Genomic DNA, 26,894 nt, shown 5'->3' on the forward strand with positions numbered 1-26,894 from the left:
GATTTCATGGGTGAGGGATGTTTCATCGTACGTAAATACCACAAATTTTTGAACCATTTTTATATTTCCTGGGATTTTTAAGCTGTACCCAATCTGAGGTTCTTGTAAGCAGTGCAGCCCTATATTTGGGGGTGGCTCTGTCTTATTGATTTTCAGTTTTCTCAAGGTATTTTCCCTAGACTGGAAGTTCCCTTGGCTCTGTAGCTCTGTTGTTTACTTGATTTAGGGAATCCAATGCACTCCTCCAGTGAGGCAGTTGGCCATTTACATCCCGCCAATCAGCATAACAAGGCTCCCTGTTCTCCAGGGCCTGTCTTGTCTTTCTGGTTTTTCCACATTTTGTGGATGTCCCTTTTGACCGGAGGGAAGTGATACTTCTTTGTAGTGCAGATTTGCATTGCCCGCTTGCTTGCTTGGCCAAAAAGGGCATATGCATTTTCTCTTGAATATATTCAGGAGAAAATGTATACGCCCTTTATGGCCCAGTGCGTCATTGTCGAAGTTGTGCCCCTCTTCCTGTGCTTTAATGGCGATTCCAACGTACCTCTTGAAATCTGTTTCCTGCTATTCTCCGTCGCTTTCAAGTCGCCTCGTTCCCTTCCCTCAACAGATTTTAGGATGATAGTTGTCCTTTATTACTCTGCCAGGTTGTGAATTGCTGTGCCCCTCAGCTCAAGTTTTCAACTCGGTTTTTGGGAGCTGTACGCAAGTCCAAAATTTTGGTTCAGGACCTATACTGGTTCCCGGTGTGTGGCTGAGAATTTGGTTAATTCTTCTTCCTGCCGGGAAATTAGACTGACATGTGCCCGTCCAAATGCCTAACAGCTACTCTCTCATTGGTTCTCCCTCTTCCCTTCCATCCTCTGCGAAATTGGCAACCTGTGCGAACCAGGAGGTTAAAGGTGTTGTCTCTCAAAGTTGGGAGATTGATAGTAAAGCAGTGGGAAAGTCAAACCGGAGCACCAGGAGAGGGACTACTCGTTGAGTTTTAGAAACCTTTTGCATTCACAGTGTTTCCATTCTCTAGGTTTCCCGTACATGTTATAGCTGTAGTAATATTCCCTTCAACATGGAGAATTGGGACCCATGGAATGGGGGCCATGCATTTTTGCTTTAAAGGGTCTGCATTTGCTCACCCAATCTCACCAATCCTCTCAGTCCCAAGTGTCCAGCCTTATGCCACATCCAGCTGTCATTGTAGATAGGGTCATTCCAGGTGTCATCACAGACAATGAAGGAATTGTAAAGAATTTCCCTGTTTTTTGGTTTTGTTTTTGAAATTCCATTTTATAGTGTGTTTGAGATGATTCTCGCTGCCATGTTTATGCCAGTCTAGACACACCTGATTCCCTTACGGAGACATATCAATACATAGGTTTTAAGATTCTTACTAGTCAGATCTATTCCTCTGCGGGAAATATTGGGTTTTGAGTCCCTTTCACTGAGGAAGGTGTAGGTCTTGTCTATTCCACAGTTGGTTTTAGAAATGGTACCTGTGCTTATATCAAACTCTGGTTTTATGCATCACCCCACCTCTCCTTTCCCCTTAAGCAGGCATAAGAGTGTTTTCTAAATGTGAGACTCTGTTCTCTTTCCTAACTCTGTTCATGTGAAGCCATGTTTACAGGATCTTCATAAGTGATATCTTATGGTAAGTTTCTTTTTCTGTGTGACTTCACTTAGAATCATCGTACCTGAATCCACTCACTTTGCTGCTCCTGGTCTTATGACATTGATTTCATGGCTGAGGGATATTCCATCGTACATAAATACCACTGTTTTTTGAAAAATTTTTATATTTCCTTGGATATTTAAGGTGTACCCAAGTTGAGGTTCTTGTAAGCAGTGCAGCCCTAAATTTGGGGGTGGCTCTGTCTTATTGATTTTCAGTTTTCCCAAGGTATATTCCCTAGACTGGAAGTGCCCTTGGCTCTGTAGCTCTGTTGTTTACTTGTTTTAGGGAACGCAATGCACTCCACCAGTGAGGCAGTGGGCAATTTACATCCCACCCATTAGCATAACAAGGCTCCCTGTTCTCCAGGGCCTGTCTTGCCTCTCTGTATTTTACACATTTTGTGGATGACCCTTTTGACCGGTGGGAAGTGATACTTCTTTGTAGTGCAGATTTGCATTGCCCGCTTGCTTGCTTGGCCAAAAAGGGCGTATGCGTTTTTTCCTGAATATATTCAGGAGAAAACGCATATGCCCTTTTTGGCCAAGTGCGTCATTGTCGAAGTTGTGCCCCTCTTCCTGTGCTTTAAAAGCGATTCCAACGTACCTCTTGAAATCTGTTTCCTGCTATTCTGTCTCGCTTTCAAGTCCGCCTCGCTGCCTTCCCTCAACAGATTTTTGGACGATAGTTGTCCTTTATTACTCTGCCAGTTTGTGAATAGCTGTGCCCCTGAGCTCCATTTTTCAACTCGTTTTTTGTGAGCTGTACGCAAGTCCAAATCTTTAGTTCAGGAACTATACTGGTTCCCGGTGGGTGGCTGAGACTCTGGTCAATTATTCTTCCTGCCGGGAAATAAGAGTGACATGTTCCCGTCCAAATGCCTATCAGTTACTCTCTCATTGGTTCTCCCTCTTCCCTTCCATCCTCTGCCAAATTGGCAACCTGTGCGAACCAGGAGGTTAAAGGGGATGTCTCTCCAAGTTGGGAGATTGCTAGTAAAGCTGTTGGAAAGTCAAAGCGGAGCACCAGGTGAGGGACTACTCGTTAAGTTTTAGAAAACTTTTGTATTCACAGTGTGTCCATTCTCTAGGTTTCCCGTACATGTTATAGCTGTAGTAATATTCCCTTCAAAATGGAGAGTTGGGACCCATGGAATGGGGGCCCTACATTTTTGCTTTAAAGTGTCTGCATTTGCTCACCCATTCTCACCAATCCTCTCAGTCCCAAGTGTCCAGCCTTATGCCACATCCAGCTGTCATTGTAGATAGGGTCATTCCAAGTTTCTTCAGAGACCCTGAAGGAAATGTAAAGAATTTCCCTGTTTTTTGGTTTTGTTTTTGAAATTCCTTTTTATAGTGGGTTTGAGCTGATTCTCGCTGCCATGTTTATGCCAGTCTAGACACACTTGATTCCCTTACAGAGACATATCAATACATAGGTTTTAAGATTCTTACTAGTCAGATCTATTCCTCTGCGGGAAATATGGGGTTTTGAGTCCCTTTCACTGAGGAAGGTGTAAGTCTTGTCTATTCCACAGTTGGTTTTAGAAATGGTACCTGTGCTTATATCAAACTCTGGTTTTATGCATCACCCCACCTCTCCTTTCCCCTTAAGCAGGCATAAGAGTGTTTTCTAAATGTGAGACTCTGTTCTCTTTCCTAACTCAGTACATGTGTAGCCATGTTTACAGGATCTTCATAAGTGATATCTTATGATATGTTTCTTTTTCTGTGTGACTTATTTCACTTAGAATAATCGAACCTGAATCCACTCACTTTGCTGCTCCTGGTCTTATGACATTGATTTCATGGCTGAGGGATATTCCATCGTACATAAATACCACAGTTTTTTGATCCATTTTTATATTTCCTGGGATATTTAAGGTGTATACAAATTGAGGTTCTCGTAAGCAGTGCGCCCCTAAATTTGGGGGTGGCTCTGTCTTATTGATTTTCAGTTTTCCCAAGGTATATTCCGTAGACTGGAAGTGCCCTTGGCTCTGTAGCTCTATTGTTTACTTGCTTTAGGGAACGCAATGCACTCCTCCAGTGACGCAGTTGGCAATTTACATCCCGCCCATCAGCCTAACAAGGCTCCCTGTTCTCCAGGGCCTGTCTTGCCTTTCTGGTTTTTACATATTTGTGGATGTCCCTTTTGACCGGTGGGAAGTGATACTTCTTTGTAGTGCAGATTTGCATTGCCCGCTTCCTTGCTTGGCCAAAAAGGGCGTATGCGTTTTCTCCTGAATATATTCAGGAGAAAACGCTAATGCCCTTTTTGGCCAAGTGCGTCATTGTCGAAGTTGTGCCCCTCTTCCTATGCTTTAAAGGCGATTCCAACGTACCTCTTGCAATCTGTTTCCTGCTATTCTGCCTCGCTTTCAAGTCCGCCTCGTTGCCTTCCCTCAACAGATTTTTGGACGATAGTTGTCCTTTATTACTCTGCCAGTTGGTGAATTGCTGTGCCCCTGAGCTCCATTTTTCAATTCTTTTTTTGTGAGCTGAACGCAAGTCCAAAATTTTGGTTCAGGAACTTTACTGGTTCCCGGTGGGTTTCTGTTACTTTGGTTAATTCTTCTTCCTGCCGGGAAATTAGAGTGACATGTGCCCGTCCAAATGCCTAACAGCTACTCTCTCATTAGTTCTCCCTCTTCCCTTCCATCCTCTGCCAAATTGGCAACCTGTGCGAACCAGGATGTTAAACGTGTTGTCTCTCAAAGTTGGGAGATTGATAGTAAAGCAGTTGGAAAGTCAAACCGGAGCGCCAGGAGAGGGACTACTCGTTGAGTTTTAGAAACCTTTTGTATTCACAGTGTTTCCATTCTCTAGGTTTCCCGTCCATGTTATAGCTGTAGTAATATTCCCTTCAACATGGAGACTTGGGACCCATGGAATGGGGGCCATGCATTTTTGCTTTAAAGGGTCTGCATTTGCTCACCGAATCTCACCAATCCTCTCAGTCCCAAGTGTCCCGCCTTATGCCACATCCAGCGGTCATTGTAGATAGGGTCATTCCAGGTTTCATCAGAGACCCTGAAGGAATTGTATAGAATTTCCCTGTTTTTTCGTTTTGTTTTTGAAATTCCTTTTTATAGTGGGTTTGAGCTGACACTCGCTGCCATGTTTATGCCAGTCTAGACACACTTGATTCCCTTATGGAGACATATCAATACATAGGTTTTAAGATTCTTACTAGACAGATGTATTCCTCTGCGGGTAATATGGGGTTTTGAGTCCCTTTTACTGCGGAAGGTGTAGGTCTTTTCTATTCCACAGTTGGTTTTAGATACGGTACCCGTGCTTATATCAAACTCTGGTTTTATGCATCACCCCTCCTCTCCCTCCCCCTTAAACAGGCATAACAGTGTTTTCTAAATGTGAGACTCTGTTCTCTTTCTTAACTCAGTTCATGTGTAGCCATATTTACAGGATCTTCATAAGTGATATCTTATGTTAAGTTTCATTTTTCTGTGTGACTTATTTCACTTAGAATCATCGTACCTGATTCCACTCACTTTGCTGCTCCTGGTCTTATGACATTGATTTCATGGCTGAGGGATATTCCATCGTACATAAGTACCACAATTTTTTGACCCATTTTTATATTTCCTGGGATATTTAAGGTGTACCCAAGTTGAGGTTCTTATAAGCAGTGTAGCCCTAAATTTGGGGGTGGCTCTGTCTTATTGATTTCCAGTTTTCCCAAGGTATATTCCCTAGATGGGAAGTGCCCTTGGCTCTGTAGCTCTGTTGTTTACTTGTTTTACGGAACACAATGCACTCCTCCAGTGAGGCAGTTGGCTATTTACATCCCGCCCATCAGCATAACAAGGCTTCCTGTTCTTCAGGGCCTCTCTTGCCTTTCTGGTTTTTACACATTTTTGGATGTCCCTTTTGACCGGTGGGAAGTGATACTTCTTTGTAGTGCAGATTTGCATTGCCCGCTTGCTTGCTTGGCCGAAAAGTACGTATGCGTTTTCTCCTGAATATATTCAGGAGAAACTGTATACGCCCTGTTTGGCCAAGTGCGTCATTGTCGAAGTTGTGACCCTCTTCCTCTGCTTTAAAGGCGATTCCAACATACCTCTTGAAATCTGTTTCCTGCTATCCTGCCTCACGTTCAAGTCCGCCACGTTGCCTTCCCTCAACAGATTTTTGGACGATAGTTGTCCTTTATTACTCTGCCAATTTGTGAATTGCTGTGCCCCTGAGCTACATTTTTCAACTCTTTTTTTTGTGAGCTGTACGCAAGTCCAAAATTTTGGTTCAGGACCTATTCTGTTTCCCAGTGGGTGGCTGAGACTTTGTTTAAGTCTTCTTCCTGCCGGGAAATAAGAGTGACATGTGCCCGTCTAAATGGCTAACAGCTACTCTCTCATTGGTTGTCCCCCTTCCCTTCCATCCTCTGCCAAATTGGCAACCTGTGCGAACCAGGAGAATAAAGGGGCTTTCTCTCAAACTTGGGAGATTGATAGTAAAGCAGTTGGAAAGTCAAACCAGAGCACCAGGAGAGGGACTATTCTTTGAGTTTTAGAAACCTTTTGTATTCACAGTGTGTCCATTCTCTAGGTTTCCCGTACATGTTATAGATGTAGGAATATTCCCTTCAACCTGGAGAGTTGGGACCCATGGAATGGGGGCCATGCATTTTTGCTTTAAAGGGTCTGCATTTGCTCACCAAATCTCACCAATCCTCTCATTCCCAAGTGTCCAGCCTTATGCCACATCCAGCTGTCATTGTAGATAGGGTCATTCCAGGTTTCATCAGAGACCCTGAAGGAATTGTAAAGAATTTCCCTGGGACTTCCGGGTAAGATGGCGGAAGAGTAAGACGCGGAGATCACCTTCCTCCCCACGGATACACCAGAAATACAGCTACACGTGGAACAACTCCTACAGAACACCTACTGAATGCTGGCAGAAGACCCCAGACCTCCCAAAAGGCAAGAAACTTCCCACATACCTGGGAAGGGCAAAGCGGAGAGATTCCCGCACAGAGGATCGGTGACGAGCGACACTCACCCGCCCGAGAGGCTTGTCTGCTCGCCCGCCAGGGCGGGCGGCGCTGGAAGCTGAGGCTCGGGCTTCGGTCAGAGCGCAGGGAAAGGACTTGGGCTGGCGGCGAGAACTCAGCCTGAAGGGGGCTAATGTGCCACAGCTAGCCGGCAGGGAGTCCGGGAAAACTCTGGAGCTGCCGAAGAGGCAAGAGACTTTTTCTTCCCTCTTGGTTTCCTGGTGCGCGAGGAGAGGGGATTAAGAGCGGTGCTTAAATGGCCTCCACAGACGGGCGCGAGTCACGACTGAAAGCGCGGAGCCCAGTGACGGGCGTGGGACACTGGGGCTGCTGCTGCCGCCGCCAAGAAGCCTGTGTGCGAGCGCAGGTCACTGTCCACACCGCCCTTCCGGGAGCCTGTGCAGCCCGCCACTGCCGGGGTCCCGGGATCCAGGGGCGGCTTCCCTGGGAGAACGCACAGCGCGCCTCGGGCTGGTGCAACGTCACGCCGAACTCTGCCACTGCAGGCTCGCCCCGCACTCCGTGCCCCTCCCTCCCGCCCGGCCTGAGTGAGCCAGAGTCCCCGAAGAGGCTGCTCCTTTAACCCTGTCCTGTCTGAGCGAAGAACAGACGCCCTCCGGCGACCTACACGCAGAGGCGGGACCAAATCCAAAGCTGAGACCCAGGAGCTGTGAGAACAAAGAAGAGAAAGGGAAACCTCTCCCAGCAGCCTCAGAAGGAGTGGATTAAAGCTCCACAATCATCTTGATGTACCCTGCATCTGTGGAATACATGAATAGACAACAAATCATCCCAAATTGAGGAGCCAGGAGTCAGTGCTGTGCCTCTGAGGTGGGAGAGCCAACTTCAGGACACTGGTCCACAAGAGACCTCCCAGCTCCACATAATATCAAACGGCAAAAATCTTCCAGAGATCTCCATCTCAACACCAGCACCCAGCTTCACTCAATGACCAGCAAGCTACAGTGCTGGACACCCTATGCCAAACAACTAGCAAGACAGAAACACAACGCCACCCATTAGCAGAGAGGTGGCCTAAAATCATAAAAAGTCCTCAGACACCCCAAAACACACCACCAGACGTGGACCTGCCCACCAGAAAGACAAGATCCAGCCTCATTCACCAGAACACAGGCACTAGTACCTTCCACCAGGAAGCCTACACAACCCACTAAACCAACCTTAGCCACTGGGGACAGACACCAAAAACAACGGGAACTAAGAACCTGCAGCCTGCAAAAAGGAGACCCCAAAGACAGTAACATAAGCAAAATGAGAAGACAGAAAAACACACAGCAGGAGAAGGAACAAGATAAAAACCCACCAGACCTAACAAATGAAGACGTAATAAGCAGTCTACCTGAAAAAGAATTCAGAATAATGATGGTAAAGATGATCCAAGATTCTATTTCCCTGATCCAAAATCTTGGAAATAGAATAGACAAAATGCAAGAAACAGTTAACAAGGACCTAGAAGAACTAAAGATGAATCAAGCATCGATTAAAAACACAATACATGAAATAAAAAATACTCTAGATGGGATCAATAGCAGAATAACTGAGGCAGAAGAACGGATAAGTGAGGTGGAAGATAAAATAGTGGAAATAACTGCTGCAGAGCAAAATAAAGAAAAAAGAATGAAAAGAACAGAGGACAGTCTCAGAGACCTCTGGGACAACATTAAACGCACCAACATTCGAATTATAGGGGTTCCAGAAGAAGAAGAGAAAAAGAAAGGGACTGAGAAAATATTTGAAGAGATTATAGTTGAAAACTTCCCTAATATGGGAAAGGAAATAGTTAATCAAGTCCAGGAAGCACAGAGAGTCCCATACAGAATAAATCCAAGGAGAAATACGCCAAGACACATATTAATCAAACTGTCAAAAATTAAACACAAAGAAATCATATTAAAAGCAGCAAGGCAAAAACAACAAATAACACACAAGGGAATCCCCATCAGGATAACAGCTGATCTCTCAGCAGAAACTCTACAAGCCAGAAGGGAGTGGCAGGACATAATTAAAGTGATGAAGGAGAAAAACCTGCAACCAAGATTACTCTACCCAGCAAGGATCTCATTCAGATTTGATGGAGAAATTAAAACGTTTACAGACAAGCAAAAGCTGAGAGAGTTCAGCACCACCAAACCAGCTTTACAACAAATGCTAAAGGAACTTCTCTAGGCAAGAAACACAACAGACGGAAAAGACCTACAATAACGAACCCAAAACAATTAAGAAAATGGGAATAGGAACATACATATCGATAATTACCTTAAATGTAAATGGACTAAATGCTCCCACCAAAAGACACAGATTGGCTGAATGGATACAAAAACAAGACCCATATATATGCTGTCTACAAGAGACCCACTTCAGACCTAGAGACACATACAGACTGAAAGTAAGGAGATGGAAAAAGATATTCCATGCAAATGGAAACCAAAAGAAAGCTGGAGTAGCAATTCTCATATCAGACAAAATAGACTTTAAAATAAAGACTACTAGAAGAGACAAAGAAGGACACTACATAATGATCAAGGGATCGATCCAAGAAGAAGATATAACAATTGTAAATATTTATGCACCAAACATAGGAGCACCTCAATACATAAGGCAAATACTAACAGCCATAAAAGGAGAAATCGACAGTAACACAATAATCGTAGGGGACTTTAACACCCCACTTTCACCAATGGACAGATCTTCCAAAATGAAAATAAATAAGGAAACACAAGCTTTAAATGATACATTAAACAAGATGGACTTAATTGATATTTATAGGACATTCCATCCAAAAACAACAGAATACACATTTTTCTCAAGTGCTCATGGAACATTCTCCAGGATAGATCATATCTTGGGCCACAAATCAAGCCTTGGTAAATTTAAGAAAATTGAAATTGTATCAAGTGTCTTTTCTGACCACAATGCTATGAGACTAGGTATCAATTACAGGAAAAGAGCTGTAAAAAGTACAAACACATGGAGGCTAAACAATACACTACTTAATAACGAAGTGATCACTGAAGAAATCAAAGAGGAAAGTAAAAAATACCTAGAAACAAATGACAATGGAGACACGACGACCCACAACCTATGGGAAGCAGCAAAAGCAGTTCTAAGAGGGAAGTTTATAGCAATACAATCCCACCTTAAGAAACAGGAAACATCTCGAATAAACAACCTAAACTTGCACCTAAAGCAATTAGAGAAAGAAGAACAAAAACACCCCAAAGTTAGCAGAAGGAAAGAAATCATAAAAATCAGATCAGAAATAAATGAAAAAGAAATGAAGGAAACGATAGCAAAGATCAATAAAACTAAAAGCTGGTTCTTTGAGAAGATAAACAAAATTGATAAACCATTAGCCAGACTCATCAAGAAAAGAAGGGAGAAGACTCAAATCAAAAGAATTAGAAATGAAAAAGGAGAAGAAACAACTGACACTGCAGAAATACAAAAGATCATGAGAGATTACTACAAGCAACTCTATGCCCAAAAAATGGACAACCTGGAAGAGATGGACAAATTCTTAGAAATGCACAACCTGCCAAGACTGACTCAGGAAGAAATAGAAAATATGAATAGACCAATCACAAGCACTGAAATTGAAACTGTGATTAAAAATCTTCCATCAAACAAAAGCCCAGGACCAGATGGCTTCACAGGCGAATTCTATCAAACATTTAGAGAAGAGCTAACACCCATCCTTCTCAAACTCTTCCAAACAATATCAGAGGAAGGAACACTCCCAAACTCATTCTACGAGGCCACCATCACCTTGATACCAAAACCAGGCAAGGATGTCACAAAGAAAGAAAACTACAGGCCAATATCACTGATGAACATAGATGCAAAAATCCTCAACAAAATACTAGCAAACAGAATCCAACAGCACATTAAAAGGATCATACACCATGATCAAGTGGGGTTTATTCCAGGAATGCAAGGATTCTTCAATATACGCAAATCAATCAATGTGATACACCATATTAACAAGTTGAAGGAGAAAAACCATATGATCATCTCCATAGATGCAGAGAAAGCTTTCGACAAAATTCAACACCCATTTATGATAAAAACCCTGCAGAAAGTAGGCATAGAGGGAACTTTCCTCAACATCATAAAGGCCATATATGACAAACCCACAGCCAACATTGTCCTCAATGGTGAAAAACTGAAACCATTTCCACTAAGATCAGGAACAAGACAAGGCTGCCCACTCTCACCACTCTTATTCAACATAGTTTTGGAAGTTTTAGCCACGGCAATCAGAGAAGAAAAGGAAATAAAAGGAATCCAAATTGGAAAAGAAGAAGTAAAGCTGTCACTGTTTGCAGATGACATGATACTATACATAGAGAATCCTAAAGATGCTACCGAAAAACTACTAGAACTAATCAATGAATTTGGTAAAGTAGCAGGATACAAATTTAATGTACAGAAATCTCTGGCATTCCTGTACACTAATGATGAAAAATCTGAAAATGAAATCAAGAAAACACTCCCATTTACCATTGCAACAAAAAGAATAAAATATCTAGGAATAAACCTACCTAAGGAGACAAAAGACCTGTATGCAGAAAACTATAAGACACTGATGAAAGAAATTAAAGATGATACAAATAGATGGAGAGATATACCATGCTCCTGGATTGGAAGAATCAATATTGTGAAAATGACTCTACTACCCAAAGCAATCTACAGATTCAATGCAATCCCTATCAAACTACCACTGGCATTTTTCACAGAACTAGAACAAAAAATTTCAAAATTTGTTTGGAAAAACAAAAGACCCCGAATAGCCAAAGCAATCTTGAGAACGAAAAACGGAGCTGGAGGAATCAGGCTCCCTGACTTCAGACTATACTACAAAGCTACAGTAATCAAGACAGTGTGGTACTGGCATAAAAACAGAAAGATAGATCAGTGGATCAGGATAGAAAGCCCAGAGATAAACCCACGCACATATGGCCAACTTATCTTTGATAAAGGAGGCAGGAATGTACAGTGGAGAAAGGACAGCCTCTTCAATAAGTGGTGCTGGGAAAACTGGACAGGGACATGTAAAAGTTTGAGATTAGATCATTCCCTAACACCATACACAAAAATAAGCTCAAAATGGATTAAAGACTTAAATGTAAGGCCAGAAACTATCAAACTCTTAGAGGAAAACATAGGTAGAACACTCTATGACATAAATCACAGCAAGATCCTTTTGGACCCACCTCCTAGAGAAATGGAAATAAAAACAAAGATAAACAAATGGGACCTAATGAAACTTCAAAGCTTTTGCACAGCAAAGGAAACCATAAACAAGACCAAAAGACAACCCTCAGAAAAAAAAGCAAACAACCCAATCCAAAAATGGGCAGAAGACTTAAATAGGCATTTCTCCAAAGAAGATATACAGACTGCCAACAAACACATGAAAGAATGCTCAACATCATTAATCATTAGAGAAATGCAAATCAAAACTACAATGAGATATCATCTCACACCAGTCAGAATGGCCATCATCAAGAAATCTAGAAACAATAAATGCTGGAGAGGGTGTGGAAAAAAGGGAACACTCTTGCACTGCTGGTGGGAGTGTGAATTGGTACAGCCACTGTGGAGAACAGTATGGAGGTTCCTTAAAAAACTAAAAATAGAACTACCATATGACCCAGCAATCCCACTACTAGGCATATACCCTGAGAAAACCATAATTCCAAAAGAGACATGTACCAAAATGTTCATTGCAGCTCTATTCACAATAGCCCGGAACTGGAAACAACCTAAGTGTCCATCATCGGATGAATGGATAAAGAAGATGTGGTACATATATACAATGGAATATTACTCAGCCATAAAAAGAAACGAAACTGAGCTATTTGTAATGAGGTGGAAAGACCTAGAGTCTGTCATACAGAGTGAAGTAAGTCAGAAAGAGAAAGACAAATACCGTATGCTAACACATATATACGGAATTTAAAAAAAAAAAGAAAGTCATGAAGGACCTAGGGGCAAAACGGGAATAAAGACACAAACCTACTTGAGAATGGACTTGAGGATATGGGGAGGGGGAAGGGTAAGCTGTGACAAAGCGAGAGAGAGGCATGGACATATATACACCACCAAACGTAAGGTAGATAGATAGTGGGAAGCAGCCGCAGAGCACAGGGAGATCAGCTCGGTGCTTTGTGACCACCTGGAGGGGTGGGATGGGGAGGGTGGGAGGGAGCGAGATGCATGAGGGAAGGGATGTGGGAACAGATGTATATGTATGATTGATTCACTTTGTTATAAAGCAGAAACTAATTAAAAAAAAAGAATTTCCCTGTTTTTTGGTTTTGTTTCTGAAATTCCTTTTCATAGTGGGTTTGAGCTGATTCTCGCTGCCATGTTTAAGCCAGTCTAGACACACTTGATTCCCTTACGTAGACATATCAATACATAGGTTTTAAGATTCTTACTAGTCAGATCTATTCCTCTGCGGGAAATATGGGGTTTTGAGTCCCTTTCACTGAGGAAGGTGTAGGTCTTGTCTATTCCAAAGTTGGTTTGAGAAACGGTACCTGTGCTTATATCAAACTCTGGTTTTATGCATCACCCCACCTCTCCTTCCCCCTTAAGCAGGCATAAGAGTGTTTTCTAAATGTGAGACTCTGTTCTCTTTCCTAACTCAGTTCATGTGTAGCCATGTTTACAAGATCTTCATAACTGATATCTTATGATAAGTTTCTTTTTCTGTGTGACTTATTTCACTTAGAATCATCGAACCTGAATCCATTCACTTTGCTGCTCCTGGTCTTATGACATTGATTTCATGGCTGAGGGATATTCCATCGTACATAAGTACAACAAGTTTTTGAACCATTTTTATATTTCCTGGGATATTTAAGGTGTACCCAAGATGAGGTTCTTATAAGCAGTGCAGCCCTAAATTTGGGGGTGGCTCTGTCTTATTGATTTTCAGTTTTCCCAAGGTATATTCCCTAGACTGGAAGTGCACTTGGCTGTGTAGCTCTATGGTTTACTTGTTTTAGGGAACACAATGCAATCCTCCAGTGAGTCAGTGGACAATTTACATCCCGCCCATCAGCATAACAAGGCTCCCTGTTCTCCAGGGCCTGTCTTGCCTTTCTGGTTTTTACACATTTTGTGGATGTCCCTTTTGACCGGTGGGAAGTGATACTTCTTTGTAGTGCAGATTTGCATTGGCCGCTTGTTTGCTTGGCCAAAAAGGGTGTATGCGTTTTCTCCTGAATATATTCAGGAGAAAACGCATACGTCCTTTTTGGCCAAGTGCGTCATTGTCGAAGTTTTGCCCCTCTTCCTGTGCTTTAAATGTGACTCCAACGTACCTCTTGAAATCTGTTTCCTGCTATTCTGCCTCGCTTTCAAGTCCGCCTCGTTGCCTTCCCTCAACAGATTTTTGGACGATAGTTGTCCTTTATTACGCTGCCACTTTGTGAATTGATGTGCCCCTGAGCTCCATTTTTCAACTCGTTTTTTGTGAGCTGTACGCAAGTCCAAAATTTTGGTTCAGGACCTATACTGGTTCCCGGTGGGTGGCTGAGACTTTGGTTAATTCTTCTTCCTGCCAGGAAATTAGAGTGACATGTGCCCGTCCAAATGCCTAACAGCTACTCTCTCATTGGTTCTCCCTCTTCCCTTCCATCCTCTGCCCAATTGGCAACCTGTGCAAACCAGGAGCTTAAAGGGTCTGTCTCTCCAAGTTGGGTGATTGATAGTAAAGCAGTTGGAAAGTCAAACCGGAGCACCAGGAGAGGGACTATTCGTTGAGTTTTAGAAACCTTTTGTATTCACAGTGTGTCCATTCTCTAGGTTTCCCGTACATGTTATAGCTGTAGTAATATTCCCTTCAACCTGGAGAGTTCGGACCCATGGAATGGGTCCATGCATTATTGCTTTAAAGGGTCTGCATTTGCTCACCCAATCTCACCAATCTTCTCAGTCCAAAGTGTCCAGCTTTATGCCACATCCAGCTGTCATTGTAGATAGGGTCATTCCAGGTTTCATCAGAGACCCTGAAGGAATTGTAAAGAATTTCCTTGTTTTTTGTTTTGTTTTTGAAATTCCTTTTTATAGTGGGTTTGAGCTGATTCTCGCTGCCATGTTTATGCCAGTCTAGACACCCTTGATTCCCTTACGTAGACATATCAATACATAGGTTTTAAGATTCTTACTAGTCAGAACTATTCCTCTGCGGGAAATATGGGGTTTAGAGTTCCTTTCAGTGAGGAAGGTGTAGGTCTTGTCTATTGCAAAGTTGGTTTTAGAAACGGTACCTGTGCTTATATCAAACTCTGGTTTTATGCATCCCCCCACCTCTCCTTCCCCCTTAAGCAGGCATAAGAGTGTTTTCTAAATGTGAGACTCTGTTCTCTTTCCTAACTCAGTTCATGGGTAGCCATGTTTACAGGATCTTCATAAGTGATAACTTATGATAAGTTTCTTTTTCTGTGTGACTTATTTCACTTAGAATCATCGTACCTGAATCCACTCACTTTGCTGCTCCTGGTCTTATGACATTGATTTCATGGCTGAGGGATATTCCATCGTACATAAGTACCACAATTTTTTGAACCATTTTTATATTTCCTGGGATGCTTAAGGTGAACCCAAGTTGAGGTTCTTGTAAGCATTGCAGCCCTAAATATGGGGGTGGCTCTGTCTTATTGATTTTCAGTTTTCCCAAGGTATATTCCCTAGACTGGAAGTGCCCTTGGCTCTGTAGCTCAGTTGGTTACTTGTTTTAGGGAACACAATGCACACCTCCAGTGAGGCAGTTGACAATTTTCATCCCGCCCATCAGCAGAACAAGGCTCCCTGTTCTCCAGGGCCTGTGTTGCCTTTCTGGTTTTTACACATTTTGTGGATGTCCCTTTTGACCGGTGGGAAGAGATACTTATTGTAGTGAAGATTTGCATTGCCCACTTGCTTGCTTGGACTAAAAGTGCGTAGGCGTTTTCTCCTGAATATATTCAGAAGAAAACGCATACGAACTTTTTGGCCAAGTTCATCATTGTCGAAGTTGTGCCCCTCTTCCTGTGCATTATAGGCGATTCCTATGTACCTCTTGAAATCTGTTTCCTGCTATTCTGCCTCGCTTTGAAGTCGGCCTGGTTGCCTTCCCTAAACAGAGTTTTGGACGATAGTTTTCCTTTATTAATCTGCCAGTTTGTGAATTGCTGTGCCCCTGAGCTCCATTTATCAACTCATGTTTTGTGACCTGAACGCAACTCCAAAATCTTGGTTCAAGACCTATCCTGGTTCCCACTGGGCGGCTGAGACTTTGGTTAATTCTTCTTCCTGCCGTGAAGTTAGGGTGACATGTGCCCGTCCAAATCCCTAACAGCTACTATCTCATTGGTTCTCCCTCTTCTCTTCCATCCTCTGCCATATTGGCAACCTTTGCAAACCAGGAGGTTAAAGGGACTGTCGCTCCAAGTTGGGAGATTGATAGTAAAGCAGTTGGAAAATCAAATCGGAGCACCAGGATAGGGACTATACTTTGAGTTGTAGAAACCTTTCGTATTCAGAGTGTGTCCTTTCTCTAGGTTTCCCGTACATGTTATAGTTGTAGTAAAATTCCCTTCGACCTGGGGAGTTGGAACCCATGGACTGGGGGCCATGCTTTATTGTTTTAAAGAGTCTGCATTTGCTCACCCAATCTGAACAAGCCTTTCAGTCCCAAGTGTCCAGCCTTATGCCACATCTATCTGTCATTGTAGATAGGGTCATTCCAGGATTCGTCAGAGACCCTGAAGGAATTGTAATGATTTCCCTGTTTTTTTGTTTTGTTTTTGAAATTCCTTTTTATAGTGGGTTTGAGCTGATTCTCGCTGCCATGTATATGCCAGTCTAGACACACTTGATTCCCTTGCGGAAACATATCATTACATAGGTTTTAAGATTTTTACTAGTCAGATCTAATCCTCTGCGGGAAATATGGGGTATTGAGTCCCTTTCACTGAGGAAGGTGTTGGTCTTGTCTATTCCAAAGTTGGTTTTAGAAATGGTACCTGTGCTTAAGTCAAACTCTGGTTTTATGCATCACCCCACCTCTCCTTCCCCTTAAGCAGGCATAAGAGTGTTTTCTAAATGTGAGACTCTGTTCTCTTTCGTAACTCAGTTCATGTGTAGCCATGTTTACAGGATCTTCATAAGTGATATCTAATTATATGTTTCTTTTTCTGTGTGACTTATTTCACTTAGAATCACCGTACCTGAATCCACTCACTTTGCTTCTCCTTGTCTTATGACATTGATTTCATGGCTGAGGGATATTCCATCGTACGTATGTATTACAATTTTTTGAACCATTTTATATTTCCTTGGATATTTAAAGTGTACCCAAGTTGAGGTTCTTGTAAGCAGTGCAGCCCTAAATTTGGTGGTGGCACTGTCTTATTGATTTTCAGTTTTCCCACAGTATATTCCCTACACTGGAAGTGCCCTTGGCTCTGTCGCTCTGTTGTTTACTTCTTTGAGGGAACACAATGCACTCCTCCAGTGAGGCAGTTGGCAATTTACATCCCGCCCATTAACATCACAAGGCTCCCTGTTCTCCAGGGCCTGTCTTGCCTTTCTGGTTTTTACACATTTTGTGGATGTCTCTTTTGAACGGTGGGAAGAGATACTTCTTTGTAGTGCAGATTTGCATTGCCCGCTTGCTTGCTGGGCCAAAAAAAGCATATGCATTTTCTCCTGAATATATTCAGGAGAAAACGCATACGCCCTTTTTGGCCAAGTGCATCATTTTCGAAATTGTGCCCCTTTTCCTGTGCATTACAGGCGATTCCTACGTACCTCTTGAAATCTGTTTCCTGCTATTCTGCCTCCATTTCAAGTCGGCCTCTTTGCCTTCCCTCAACAGATTTTTGGACGAGAGTTGTCCTTTTTTACTCTGCCATTTTGTGAATTGCTGTGCCCCTGAGCTCCAGTTTCAACCCGTTTTTTGTGAGATGAACACAAGTCCAAAATTTTGGTTCAGGACCAATACTGCTTCCAGGTGGGTGGCTGAGATTTTGGTTAATTATTCTTCCTGCTGGGAAATTAGAGTGACATGTGCCCGTCCAAATCTCTAACAGCTACTATCTCATTTGTTCTCCCTCTTCCCTTCCATCCTCTGCCAATTTGGCAACCTATGCGAACCAGGAGGTTAAAGGGGCTGTCTCTCCAAGTGGGGAGATTGATAGTAAAGCAATTTGAAAGTCAAACCGGAGCACCAGGAAAGGGACAATTCGTGGAGATTTAGAAACCTTTTGTATTCACAGTGTGTCCATTCTCTAGGTTTCCTGTACATGTTATAGCTGTAGTAATATTCCCTTCAACCTGGAGAGTTGGGACCCATGGAATGGGTGTCGTGCATTATTGCTTTATAGGGTCTGCATTAGCTTACCCAATCTCACCAATCCTCTCAGTCCCACGTGTCCAGCCTTATGCCACATCCAGCTGTCATTGTAGATAGGGTCATTCCAGGTTTCGTCAGAGACCCTGAAGGATATGTAAAGAATTTCCCTGTTTTCTTCTTTATAAATCCTTTTTATAATGGGTTTGACCTGATTCTCGCTGCCATGTTTATGCAGGTCTAGATACACTTGATTCCCTAATGGAGACATATCAATACATAGGCTTTAAGATTCTTACTAGTCAGATCTATTACTCTGCGGGAAATATGGGGGTTTCATTCCCTTTCACTGAGGAAGGTGTAGTTGTCTATTCCAAAGATGTTTTTTGGAACGGTACCTGTGCTTATATCAAACTCTGCTTTTATGCATCACGCCACCTCTCCTTCCCCCTTAAGCAGGCATAAGAATGTTTTCTAAATGTGAAAATCTGTTCTCTTTCCTAACTCAGTTCTTGTGTAGCCATGTTTACAAGAACTTCATAAGTGATATCTTATGATAAGTTTCTTTTTCTGTGTGACTTATTTCACTTAGAATCATCGTACCTGAATCCACTCACTTTGCTGCTACTGGTCTTATGACATTGATTTCAGGGCTGAGGAATATTCCATCATACGTAAGTACCATAATTTTTTAAACCATTTTTATATTTCCTGGGATATTTAAGGTGTACCCAAGTTGAGGTTCTGGTAAGCAGTGCAGCCCTTAATTTGGGGGTGGCTCTGTCTTATTGATTTTCAGTTTTTCCAAGGTATATTCCCTAGACTGGAAGTGCCCTTGCCTCTGTAGCTCGGTTGTTTACTTGTTTTATGGAACACAATGCACTCCTCCAGTGAGGCAGTTGGCAGTTTACATCCAGCCCATCAGCAGAACAAGGCGCCCTGTTTTCCAGGGACTGTCTTGCCTTCCTGGTGTTTACATATTTTGTGGATGTCCCTTATGAACGGTGGGAAGAGATACTTCTTTGTACTGCAGATTTGCATTGCCCGCTTGCTTGCCTGGCGAAAAAGGGTGTATGTGTTATCTCTTGAATATATTCAGGAGAAAATGCATATGCCCTATTTGGCCAAGTGCATCATTGTCGAAGTTGAGCCCCACTTCCTGTGCATTACACTCGATTCTTACGTACCTCTTGAAATGTGTTTCCTACTCTTCTGCCTCACTTACAATTCGGCCTCGTTGCCTTCCCTCAACAGAGTTTTGGACGATAGTTGTCCTTTATTACTCTGCCAGTTTGTGAATTGCTGTGTCCCTGAGCTCCATTTTTAACTCGTTTTTTGTTAGCTGAAGGCAAGTCCAAAATTTTGGTTCAGGACCTATACTGGTTCCCGGTGGGTCGCTGAGACTTTGGTTAATTCTTCTTCCAGCCGGGAATTTAGAATGACATGTGTCCGTCCAAATGCCTAACAGCTACTCTCTCATTGGTTCTCCCTCTTCCCTTCCATCCTCTGCCAAATTGGCAACCTGTGCGAACCAGTAGGTTAAAGGGGCTTTCTCTCCAAGTTGGGAGACTGATAGTAAAGCAGTTGGAAAGTCAAACCGGAGCATCATGAGAGGTACTATTCGTTGAGTTTTAGAAACCTTTCGTATTCACTTTGTGTCCATTCTCTAGGTTTCCCTTACATGTTATAGCTGTAGTAATATTCCCTCAAACCTGCAGATTTGGGACCCATGGAATGGGGGCCATGCATTTTTGCTTTAAAGGGTCTGCATTTGCTCACCCAATCTCACCAATCCTCTCAGTCCCAAGTGTTCAGCCTTATGCCACATCCAGCTGTCATTGTAGACAGGGTCATTCCTGGTTTCATTGGAGAACCTGAAGGAATTGTAAAGAATTTCCCTGTTTTTTTGTTTTGTTTTTGAAATTCCTTTTTATAGTGGCTTTGAGCTGATTTCCACTGTCATGTTTATGCCAGTCTAGACACACTTGATTCCCTTACAGAGACATATCAATACATAGGTTTTAAGATTCTTACTCGTCAGATCTATTCCTCTGCGGGAAATATGGGGTTTTGAGTCCCTTTCACTGAGGAAGGTGTAGGTCTTGTCTATTCCACAGTTGGTTTTAGAAATGGTACCTGTGCTTATATCAAACTCTGGTTTTATGCATCACCTCACCTCTCCTTTCCCCTTAAGCAGGAATAAGTGTGTTTTCTAAATGTGAGACTCTGTTCTCTTTCCTAACTCAGTTCATGTGTAGCCATGTATACAGGATCTTCATAAGTGATATCTTATGGTAAGTTTCTTTTTCTGTGTGACTTATTTCACTTAGAATCATCGTACCTGAATCCACTCACTTTGCTGCTCGTGGTCTTATGACATTGATTTCATGGCTGAGGGATATTCCATCGTACATAAATACCACAGTTTTTTGAACCATTTTTATATTTCCTGGGATATTTAAGGTGTACCCAAGTTGAGGTTCTTGTAAGCAGTGCAACCCTATATTTGGGAGTGGCTCTGTCTTATTGATTTTCAGTTTTCCCAAGGTATATTCCCTAGACTGGAAGTGCCCTTGCCTCTGTAGCTCTGTTGTTTACTTGTTTTAGGGAACGCAATGCACTCCTCCAGTGAGGCAGTTGGCAATTTACATCCCGCCCATCAGCTAACCAGGCTCCCTCTTTTCCAGGGCCTGTCTTGCCTTTCTGGTTTTTACACATTTTGTGGATGTCCCTTTTGACCGGAGGGAAGTGATACTTCTTTGTAGTGCAGATTTGCATTGCCCGCTTGCTTGCTTGGCCAAAAAGGGCGTATGCGTTTTCTCCTGAATATATTCAGGAGAAAATGCATACACCCTTTTTGGCCAAGTGCGTCATTGTCGAAGTTGTGCCCCTCTTCCTGTGCTTTAAATGCGATTCCAACGTACCTCTTGAAATCTGTTTCCTGCTATTCTGTATCTCTTTCAAGTCTGCCTCGCTGGCTTCCCTCAACAGATTTTTGGACGATAGTTGTCCTTTATTACTCTGCAAGTTTGTGAATTGCTGTGCCCCTGAGCCCCATTTTTCAACTTGGTTTTTGTGAGCTGAACGCAAGTCCAAAATTTTGTTTCAGGAACTCTACTGGTTCCCGGTGGATGGCTGAGACTTTGGTTAATTCTTCTTCCTGCCGGGTAATAAGAGTGACATGTGCCCGTCCAAATGCCTAACAACTAGTCTCTCATTGGTTCTCCCTCTTCCCTTCCATCCTCTGCCAAATTGGCAACCTGTGCGAACCAGGAGCTTAAAGGGGCTGTCTCTCCAAGTGGGAAGATTGATAGTAAAGCAGTTGGAAAGTCAAACCAGAGCACTAGGAGAGGGACTACTCGTTGAGTTTTAGAAACCTTTTGTATTCTCAGTGTGTCCATTCTCTAGGTTTCCCGTACATGTTATAGCTGTAGTAATATTCCCTTCAACCTGGAGAGTTGGGACCCATGGAATGGGGACCATGCATTTTTGCTTTAAAGGGTCTGCATTTGCTCACACAATCTCACCAATCCTCTCAGTCCTAAGTGTCCAGCCTTATGCCATATCCAGCTGTCATTGTAGATAGGGTCATTCCAGGTTTCATCAGAGACCCTGAAGGAATTGTAAAGAATTTCCCTGTTTTTTGTTTTGTTATTGAAATTCCTTTTTATAGTGGGTTTGAGATGATTCTCGCTGCCATGTTTATGCCAGTCTAGACACACTTAATTCCCTTACGGAGACATATCAATACATAGGTTTTAAGATTTTTACTAGTCAGATCTATTCCTCTGCGGGAAATATGGGGTTTTGTGTCCCTTTCACTGAGGAAGGTGTAGGTCTTGTCTATTCCAAAGTTGGTTTTAGAAACGGTACCTGTGCTTATATCAAACTCTGGTTTTATGCATCAGCCCGCATCTACTTCCACCATAAGCAGGCATAAGAGTGTTTTCTAAATGTGAGACTCTGTTCTCTTTCCTAACTCAGTTTATGTGTAGCCAAGTTTAGAGGATCATCATAAGTGATATCTTATGATAAGTTTCTTTTTCTGTGTGACATATTTCACTTAGATTCATCATTGCTGAATCCACTCACTTTGCTGCTCCTGGTCTTATGACATTGATTTCATGGCTGAGCGATATTTCATCGTACATAGGTACCACAATTTTTTGAACCATTTTTATATTTCCTGGGATATTTAAGGTGTACCAAAGTTGAGGTTCTTGTAAGCAATGCAGCCCTAAATTTGGGGGTGGCTCTGTCTTATTGATTTTCAGTTTTCCAAAGGTATATTCCCTAGACGGGAAGTGCCCTTGGCTCTGTAGCTCTGTTGTTTACTTGTTTTAGGGAACACAATGCACTCCACCAGTGAGGCAGTTGGCAATTTACATCCCGCCCATCAGCATAACAAGGCTCCCTGTTCTCCAGGGCCTGTCTTGCCATTCTAGTTTTTACACATTTTGGGGATGTCCCTTTTGACCGGTGGGAAGCGATACTTCATTGTAGTGTAGATTTGCATTGCCCGCTTGCTTGCTTGGCCAAAAAGGGTGTATGCGTTTTCACCTGAATATATTCAGGAGAAATCCCATACGCCCTTTTTGGACAAGTGCGTCATTGTCGAAGTTGTGACCCTCTTCCTGTGCTTTAAAGGCGATTCCAACGTACCTCTTTAAATCTGTTTCCTGCTATTCTGCCTCGCTTTCAAGTCCGCCTCGTTGCCTTCCCTCAACAGATTTTTGGACGATAGTTGTCCTTTATTACTCTGCCAGTTTGTGAATTGCTGTGCTCCTGAGCTGCATTTTTCAACTCGTTTTTTGTGTGATGAACGCAAGTCCAAAATTTTGGTTCAGGAACTATACTGGTTCCCGGTGGGTGGCTGAGACTTTGGTTGATTATTCTTCCTGCCGGGAAATTAGAGTGACATGTGCCTGTCCAAATGCCTAACACTTACTCTCTCATTGGTTCTCCCTATTCCCTTCCTTCCTCTGCCAATTTGGCAACGTGTGTGAACCAGGAGCTTAAAGGGGCTGTCTCTCCAAGTTGGAAGATTGATAGTAAAGCAGTTGGAAAGTCAAACCGGAGCACCAGGGCAGGGAATATTCGTTGAGTTTTAAAAACATTTTGTATTCGCAGTGTGTCCATTCTCTAGGTTTCCCGTACATGTTATAGCTGTAGTAATATTCCCTTCAACATGGAGAGTTGGGACCCATGGAATGGGGGCCATGCATTTTTGCTTTAAAAGGTCTGCATTTGCTCACCCAATCTCACCAATCCTCTCAGTCCCAAGTGTCCAGCCTTATGCCATATCCAGCTGTCATTGTAGATAGGGTCATTCCAGGTTTCATCAGAGACCCTGAAGGAATTGTAAAGAATTTCCCTGTTTTTTGTTTTGTTTTTGAAATTGCTTTTTATAGTGGGTTTGAGATGATTCTCGCTGCCATGTTTATGCCAGTCTAGACACACTTGATTCCCTTATGGAGACATATCAACACATAGGTTTTAAGATTTTTACTAGTCAGATCTATTCCTCTGCAGGAAACATGGTGTTTGAGTCCCTTTCACTGCGGAAGGTGTAGGTCTTGTCTATTCCAAAGTTGGTTTTAGAAACGTTACCCGTGCTTATATCAAACTCTGGATTTATGCATCACCCCACCTCTCCTTCCCCCTTAAGCAGGCATAACAGAGTTTTCTAAATGTGAGAGTCTGTTCTCTTTCTTAAATCAGTTCATGTGTAGCCATGTTTACAGGATCTTCATAAGTGATATCTTATGATAAGTTTCTTTTTTCTGTGTGACTTATTTCACTTAGAATCATCGTACCTGAATCCACTCACTTTGCTTCTCCTGGTCTTATGACATTGATTTCATGGCTTTGGGATATTCCATCGTACAAAAGTACCACAATTTTTTGAACCATTTTTATATTTCCTGGGATACTTAAGGTGTACCCAAGTTGAGGTTCTTGTAAGCAGTGCAGCCCTAAGTTGGGGTGGCTCTGTCTTATTGATTTTCAGTTTTCCCAAGGTATATTCCCTAGACTGGAAGTGCCCTTGGCTCTGTAGCTCTGTTGTTTACTTGTTTTAGGGAACGCAATGCACTCCTCCAGGGAGGCAGTTGGCAATTTACATCCCGCCCATCAGCATAATATGGCTCCCTGTTCTCCAGGGCCTGTCTTGCCTTTCTATTTTTTACACATTTTGTGGATGTCCCTTTTGACCGGTGGAAAGTGATACTTCATTGTAGTGCAGATTTGCATTGCCCGCTTGCTTGCTTGGCCAAAAAGGGCGTATGCGTTTTCTCCTGAATATATTCAGGAGAAAACGCATACGCCCCTTTTGGCCAAGTGCGTCATTGTCGAAGTTGTGCTCCTCTTCCTGTGCTTTAAAGGCGATTCCAACGTACCTCTTGAAATCTGTTTCCTGCTATTGTGCCTCGCTTTCAAGTCCGCCTCGTTGCCTTCCGTCAACAGATTTTTGGACGATAGTTGTCCTTTATTACTCTGCCATTTTGTGAATTGCTGTGCCCCTGAGCTCCATTTTTCAACTCGTTTTTTGTGAGCTGTACGCAAGTCCAAAATTTTGGTTCAGGACCTATACTGGTTCCCGGTGGGTGGCTGAGACTCTGGTTAATTCTTCTTCCTGCCGGGAAATTAGAGTGACATGTGCCCGTCCAAATGCCTAACAGCTACTCTCTCATTGGTTCTCCCTCTTCCCTTCCATCCTCTGCCAAATTGGAAACCTGTGCGAACCAGGAGGTTAAAGGTGTTGTCTCTCCAATTTGGGAGATTGATAGTAAAGCAGTTGGAAAGTCAAACCGGAGCACCAGGAGAGGGACTACTCGTTGAGTTTTAGAAACCTTTTGTATTCACAGTGTGTCCATTCTGTAGGTTTCCCGTACATGTTATAGATATAGTAATATTCCCTTCAACATGGAGAGTTGGGACCCATGGAATGGGGGCCATGCATTTTTGCTTTAAAGGGTCTGCATTTGCTCATCCAATCTCACCAATCCTCTCAGTCCCAAGTGTCCAGCCTTATGCCACATCCAGCTGTCATTGTAGATAGGGTCATTCCAGGTTTCATCAGAGACCCTGAAGGAATTGTAAAGAATTTCCCTGTTTTTTGTTTTGTTTTTGAAATTCCTTTTTATAGTGGGTTTGAGCTGATTCTCGCTGCCATGTTTATGCCAGTCTAGACACACTTGATTCCCTTACGGAGACATATCAATACATAGGTTTTAAGATTTTTACTAGTCAGATCTATTCCTCTGCGGGAAATATGGGGTTTTGAGTCCCTTTAACTGAGGAAGGTGTAGGTCTTGTCTATTCCAAAGTTGGTTTTAGAAACGGTACCTGTGCTTATATCAAACTCTGGTTTTATGCATCACCCCACATCTCCTTCCACCATAAGCAGGCATAAGAGTGTTTTCTAAATGTGAGACTCTGTTCTCTTTCCTAACTCAGTTTATGTGTAGCCATGTTTAGAGGATCATCATAAGTGATATCTTATGATAAGTTTCTTTTTCTGTGTGACTTATTTCACTTAGATTCATCGTTGCTGAATCCACTCACTTTGCTGCTCCTGGTCTTATGACATTTATTTCATGGCTGAGGGATATTTCATCGTACAGAGGTACCACAATTTTTTGAACCATTTTTATATTTCCTGGGATATTTAAAGTGTACCAAAGTTGAGGTTCTTGTAAGCAATGCAGCCCTAAATTTGGGGGTGGCTCTGTCTTATTGATTTTCAGTTTTCCAAAGGTATATTCCCTAGACGGGAAGTGCCATTGGCTCTGTAGCTCTGTTGTTTACTTGTTTTAGGGAACACAATGCACTCCACCAGTGAGGCAGTTGGCAATTTACATCCCACCCATCAGCATAACAAGGCTCCCTGTTCTCCAGGGCCTGTCTTGCCTTTCTGGTTTTTACACATTTTGTGGATGTCCCTTTTGACCGGTGGGAAGTGATACTTCATTGTAGTGCAGATTTGCATTGCCTGATTGCTTGCTTGGCCAAAAAGGGCGTATGCGTTTTCTCCTGAATATATTGAGGAGAAAATGCATACGCCCTTTTTGGCCAAGTGCATCATTGTCGAAGTTGTGCCCCTCTTCCTGTGCTTTAAAGGAATTCCAACGTACCTCTTGAAATCTGTTTCCTGCTATTGTGCCTCGCTTTCAAGTCCGCCTCGTTGCCTTCCCTCAACAGATTTTTGGACGATAGTTGTCCTTTATTACTCTGCCAGTTTGTGAATTGCTGTGCCCCTGAGCTCCATTTTTCAACTCGTTTTTTGTGAGCTGAACGCAAGTCCAAAATTTTGGTTCAGGACCTATACTGGTTCCCGGTGGGTGGCTGAGACTTTGGTTGATTATTCTTCCTGCCGGGAAATTAGAGTGACATGTGCCTGTCCAAATGCCTAACAGCTCCTCTCTCATTGGTTCTCCTTCTTCCCTTCCTTCCTCTGCCAAATTGGTAACGTGTGTGAACCAGTAGCTTAAAGGGGCTGTCTCTCCAAGTTGGAAGATTCATAGTAAAGCAGTTGGAAAGTCAAACCGGAGCACCAGGGAGGGACTATTCGTTGAGTTTTAGAAACATTTTGTATTCGCAGTGTGTCCATTCTCTACGTTTCCCGTACATATTATTCCTGTATTAATATTCCCTTCAACCTGTAGAGTTGGGACCCATGGAATGGGGGCCATGCATTTTTGCTTTAAAAGGTCTGCATTTGATCACCCAATCTCACCAATCCTCTCAGTCCCAAGTGTCCAGCCTTATGCCACATCCAGCTGTCATTGTAGATAGGGTCATTCCAGGTTTCATCAGAGACCCTGAAGGAATTGTAAAGAA

This window comes from Mesoplodon bidens (genome assembly GCF_964165515.1).
Source record: "Mesoplodon bidens genome assembly, contig: HAP1_SCAFFOLD_33, whole genome shotgun sequence".
NCBI lineage: Eukaryota > Metazoa > Chordata > Mammalia > Artiodactyla > Ziphiidae > Mesoplodon > Mesoplodon bidens.